Source organism: Engraulis encrasicolus, chromosome 24 (genome assembly GCF_034702125.1).
Source record: "Engraulis encrasicolus isolate BLACKSEA-1 chromosome 24, IST_EnEncr_1.0, whole genome shotgun sequence".
Lineage (NCBI taxonomy): Eukaryota > Metazoa > Chordata > Actinopteri > Clupeiformes > Engraulidae > Engraulis > Engraulis encrasicolus.
In genome coordinates this window covers 14,874,665-14,880,848 of record NC_085880.1, presented here as the reverse complement: position 1 = coordinate 14,880,848, position 6,184 = coordinate 14,874,665, and positions in this window count along the sequence as shown.

Sequence of the window (6,184 nt, the reverse complement as noted above, 5' to 3'; positions counted from 1 at the left end):
CTGCTGGAGAACAAACTTTTTGTAAAGGCGGAAAAATGTGAATTCCACAGAGATACTGTGTCCTTCTTGGGCTTTGTCATCTCCCCCTCCAGGATACAGATGGACCCCCTGAAACTGAAGGCAGTTAAGGACTGGCCCACACCCCCCTCAAGGCGAGCACTCCAACAGTTCCTGGGATTCGCAAATTTCTATCGGCGGTTCATCAGAGGCTACAGTTCCGTGGCTGGACCTCTCACCGCACTCACGTCCACCAAGACCTCCTTCCGTTGGAGTGGGGAGGCTGAGAAGGCATTTGCGGATCTGAAAAGTAGGTTCACCTCTGCACCCATTCTGACCATTCCTGACCCGTCTAGTCAATTTGTTGTGGAGGTTGACGCCTCTGAGTCAGGTGTGGGGGCCATACTGTCACAGAGGTCCTCCAAGGACAACAAACTTCATCCATGCTCCTTCTTCTCTCACCGTCTCTCCCCTGCAGAGAGGAATTATGACATTGGGGATCGGGAGTTACTAGCTGTCAAGATGGCATTAGAGGAGTGGAGGCATTGGCTAGAGGGAGCTAGCCCCCCTTTTATTGTGTGGACAGACCACAAGAATTTACAATATCTATGTACCGCCAAGCGTCTGAATGCTAGACAAGCAAGATGGTCTCTTTTTTTTTCACGGTTTAATTTTTCTCTCTCTTACCGCCCCGGCTCCAAGAACACTAAGGCTGACGCCTTATCCAGACAGTTCTCCTCAGCTTCGGAACCCCACTCTCTGCAGACCATCCTTCCTTCAGGATGCTTGGTGGGGGCAGCCCTACTGGGGATTGAGGTCATCGTCCAAGAGGCCCAGAACCAGGAACCTGGACCAGGTAATGGACCCTCTAACTGTCTTTATGTGCCTTCAACTGTCCGCTCTCAGGTGCTGGAGTGGGGACATAGTTCTAAGGTCGCCTGCCATCCTGGGGGCAACAGAACCATGGCAATGATCGAACAGCGTTTTTGGTGGCCATCTATGAAGAGAGATGTTCAGACGTTTGTGGCTGCGTGTGATGTCTGCACCAGGAATAAGTCAGGTAACAGGCCCCCAGCAGGTCTGCTGAGGCCTCTCCCTGTGCCTCATCGTCCATGGTCACACATTGCCGTGGATTTTGTGACTGGGCTTCCCAAGTCTGAGGGCAACACATGTATTCTGACTGTGGTAGACAGATTCTCTAAAGCTGCTCACTTCATAGCTCTACCCAAGTTACCCTCGGCTAAGGAGACTGCTGAACTGTTAATCCTCCATGTTTTCCGTCTGCATGGCCTACCCACTGACATTGTCTCCGATCGGGGCCCACAGTTTTCTGCCCAGTTCTGGAAAGCTTTCTGTAAACTAATCGGTGCCTCTCCCAGCTTGTCCTCAGGTTTCCATCCTCAGACCAATGGACAGACAGAGCGGGCAAACCAAAAGCTGGAAGTTGCACTCAGGTGCATGACCTCCCGGGACCCCGCGTCATGGAGCAAGACGCTACCCTGGGTTGAATATGCGCACAACGCCCTGCCTACGTCTGCTACAGGCCTCTCCCCCTTCCACTGCTGCCTGGGGTACCAGCCCCCGCTGTTCCCCTCTCAAGAGGAAGAGGTCGCCGTCCCTTCGGCTCAGGCCTTTGTGCGTCGCTGCAAGTCAACGTGGGCCCGAGCCAGGGTTCAACTCCTGCGTTCCGCTGCTGCCTGCAAGCTTCAGGCAGATAAGCGCCGGTCCCCAGCACCGAGGTACAAGGCGGGCCAGAGAGTGATGCTGTCCACTCGGGACCTTCCTGTTAAGACCACCTGCCGCAAGCTGCATGCAAGGTTCATCGGCCCCTTCACGATCACCAAGGTAATCAACCCATGCTCTGTACGGCTTCGTTTGCCACTGACTATGCGCCGCATTAATCCCACGTTCCATGTCTCTCAACTCAAACCCCTTGTCTCGAGCCCCCTATCCCCTGTCCCTATCCCCCCCCCTCCTCCCAGGGTGCTTGACGGCGGTGAGGTGTTTGCTGTGAGGCGGCTCCTGAAGGCCAGGCCACGTGGCAGGGGCTTCCAGTACCTGGTCGATTGGGAGGGCTACGGTCCAGAGGAGCGCAGCTGGGTCCCTGCCCGGTTTGTCGTGGACCGCACCCTGATCGCTGACTTTCACCGACAGCACCCTGAGGTCCAGGCTGGGACGCCTGGTGGCGTCCGTAGGAGGGGGGGTCCTGTCACACCCTGTCCTGACCTGCCCTGCAATCCGACATGCATTGTTGGCCTTGCGTATTCTAGGCCACATTCTCCCTGTGCTGCTGCCATCTGGTGGCCGTGTTTCGGACCTACACCACAACACCAGCAACCAGTCACCAACCATGGCCTGGCTGCAGCTGCTTCCCATTTGCCAATCACCCTGTTTTAAAACCAAGCCAAGAACCATTGTCATTGCAAGATTGTTTGCCTACAGCTCCGGACATTCTCTGCTCTTGCTCATGCCCCGCCAAGTTCTCTGTTTGTGCTCTGATTCCACGTGAGTTTTTGTCAAAGACTTTGAACCCTTTTGGATTTTTTTGGACATTATTCTGTGACTCTGATCTGTGTTTTTGGACTTATTGCCATACCTGAGCCTTTTGAGTTTTTGCCTGTGATTTTGCCACGTGAGGTTTTTCTCTGTTTTTGTCCTGTTTTTGGACATTTTGGGATTTTTTGCCATTTTCCTTTTTCTGTGCTTTTTCTCATTTTTCGCTACCTTTTTGCCACGTGTGCCTACACTGCTTTGAAGATTTTTGTGTTTGCCTAAATATTTTTGCCTACCTGTGCTCTGAACTCTGACCAATTTTTGACTACGTTTTTGCCTACGCCCCTTGTACCGTTGCTTGTGACCTGCCTGTGTCTCGACCCATGCCTGTCCTTGACATTGAATTGCCTCACCCCTGCCTGCACCTTTGCCCTGAAATAATTACAATTTTGATTGACATTTGTGTTTCCTGTCTGCTCCTGGGTTCCCTAGCTCTCTTTGGCCACACGGCTTTGACAGTGTGTGTGTGTGTGTGTGTGTGTGTGTGTGTGTGTGTGTGTCTGTGTCTGTGTGTGTGTGTGTGTGTGTGTGTGTGTGTGTGTGTGTGTGTGTGTGTGTGTGTGTCTGTGTGTGTTGGGGGGGGGGGTCATCTATTTTTGTGTGAGTGACACATTATCACATAGAGGTGGGGGGGTCTTTACCTACTACATACAGGCCTGCCGTGTGTGTGTGTGTGTGTGTGTGTGTGTGTGTGTGTGTGTGTGTGTGTGTGTGTGTGTGTGTGTGTGTGTGTGTGTGTGTGTGTGTTAGATCTGCCAAGTATGGCGTGATCTCGTTGGTACTTCAGGACCATGGATAGCAACTGGGTGGTGGCCTCGCCTGATACAGTACCATTAGGGTCTTTTCTACTAGTCCTGTTAGAAAGGGGCTGCGCACTGCTGGGGCGTGGTTTCGTTTTCTTTTTGCATTTACTCCACCCATCATCAGCTCAAACAGGGCTCAAACAGGGGCGATTATAGAATCACCACAGTTCCACTAGGCTACATGTTGCCCTGTGTAAGGATTTACCGGCATGTGCAAACATCTATCCCCACCCACGCACTTTAAAAATCAACATCGCTTTTCTGTCGGCAGTTTTTACAGTAGACTAGATAGGAAATTGGTCAAGCAATTATCATGTTCTTTAAAAGTAACCCCAGTCTGACCAAGGAGTTGTCAAGGAATTGTTTTTTTGTACTGCTGGCATTTATCGACCGATTGAAAAACAAACAAACAAAAAAATGTTGCTTTTTTCATAAAGCTCCGCGCCTCCTGGCGCTTTCACGGGAGAAATACAGTAGGCTATGAACACGCACCATGCAAAAAAGTCTTCACAATGCACACTAATCTGTTGGCTGGCATTAAATTCATTCCTTTTCATCGAACATCTTTCATACGCGAGGTATCCGTAGGACAGGTTGCTTTTGTTCTATGTTAATAAACTTTGGGTATTTTTTTTCTGGCCGTGTGGTTTACGGATTGCTTCCTCATTCGCGAGCCTCTACAAATCACGACTGTTTTTATGCTTTTAATAAATATGGCAACAGAGCATGAAAACTGCAATGGATTGTAAGTAGTTTGATAACTCAATTGGATGCGCTGCAACAGAAGGGAAACGGGGCGACCAATAGGCTATGCAACTGAATATGCCGACAAGAGGACAGAGCGCATTATAAGTGTGCACGCTGTGAAGTATGGTAAACATCGACAAGAGGACAGAGCGCATTAGAAGTGTGCACGCTGTGAAAGTATGGTAGGCCTAAACATCTCACCGAAAGTAGTTTTGGGTGACGGAATGTCTGCTATCCAATTATTTGCTTCCTAATTACAAATGCACTTTGGCAATATGCAACGGAGGGAATTATAGTAGGCTATACAGTTACCACGGCTAAAATACAGTCCAACCTCAATATCCAATTGCCTACAATCACAAGACTAATGGGTAATGAGTAACTGGTATCGTTTGGAGGAGGAGGACTCCTTTTGTTATTTCCTGTGTTATTTACCATGGCGTGAAAGCCTGGCCATTATTCACGAGCCTACTCAGGGCGACTGCTCACCTAAACTGTAGGCCTACCTACGGTACCGAACTCTGCTAGATGGAAACGCGGGCAAAACCAGTACCGTTAGCCCCCCGCCGACTCTCATGAATATTTATAAAGCCCGCACTGGAATGCGGAACCCTATGGAAAAGAGACTATTGTGGCACTACTTTATCATTGCTATTCACCTCCTGTCCCAGTGTGTGTGTGTGAGTGTGTGTGTCGGTGTGTGTGTTGGTGTCTGTGTGTGTGTGTACTACGTATGTATGGTACAAGTTATGGAGGTCCAGTTGGGGGGATTCAGGTTTATCAAATGAGTGTTCTGATTGTTTGCAGTTTCGTCCAGCACCACATGACAAGATCTGATGAGCTCAGAGAGGAGAGGAGAAGGGAAAGGAGAGGAGAAGAGGAGAGGAGAGGAGAGGAGAAGGGAAAGGAGAGGAGAAAGGAGAGGAGAGGAGAGGAGAAGGGAAAGGATCCTCCATGTCCCTCTAGGCCAGTGTTTCCCAACCAGGGGTACGTGTACCACTAGGGGTACGCGAGCAGACTGCAGGGGGTACTTGAAAAAATGTTATTATTATAAGAAATGTATGGAGCAGTCACATCAGGACAGAAAAAGTGATACAGCATGTGAATTAGGGGTACTCATGGCACAACTAAGATGCTTAGGGGGTACGCAAGACAAAAAAGGTTGGGAAACAATGCTCTAGGCCACAGCAGTGATGTCACACTGCTCACTGTCATACTGCTATCTGTGGGGGGGGGGCTCTGCTGGACAAAGTGGTGAACTACAGGACATGTAGCATGTAGAAGGACAAAATGTCAACAGACCAATGCCAGATGTGACATGTTTATGATCATGCAAACAAATTCCAAGTTCCTTTACTAGGCAGCACGCATGCCCACTGATGTCGCATTCCCCGGCGGTAGGAGCTTCCCAATATGCAACCAGGAGGCAGCTACCTCCCACTTGAAAGCGTTCCAACCAGCAAGTCAAACTTGAACTATTTCTATCACTGTGCACCCATGCTGTGCACTGTCATTGCTGTGTTGACGTCACGATTTCAAAGTCGGGGTACTTCGATTTGGCCCCAGCTCGCGACTTGAACATTCTGCTTAAACAGGCGTTCCAATGCATTTCAACATGTAGGAGGTCAGAAATATCCCATCTCCCACCCTCTGGGAATACACCATGAGTCCTGCGTGAAGCATCCTTGAGAAACATCCAGAGAATTTCTGTCCAGGAAGCGGCATATGGGAGTGACCTCTGCTCCACAGTTGTGTCATATGGCGTTAAATCATAGCAGGTTTTTTTTTTCCTTTGCTAAGCAGCGGTGCCGCCAGCTCAAAGCAACTCCATGCCGTCGGTAATCTACCCTGATTGGCATTCATCTAGCCGATGTGAATTGCGGGTGTAGTCCACATGCTTGTGAGGCAGTTCTCTCGCTGCTTCAAGTAGGAAGCAGCGTTTTTTATGTCCTGGGAAATAACGTTAGATATTTCTGTCCATCTTGTATGCCAAGCATTCAACCCCACCTTTATAAGACCAAGCAGATCTCGTTGTGATCTCAACAAAATCTGCTTGATTGCAAACATGCCTATTACCTCCGCCA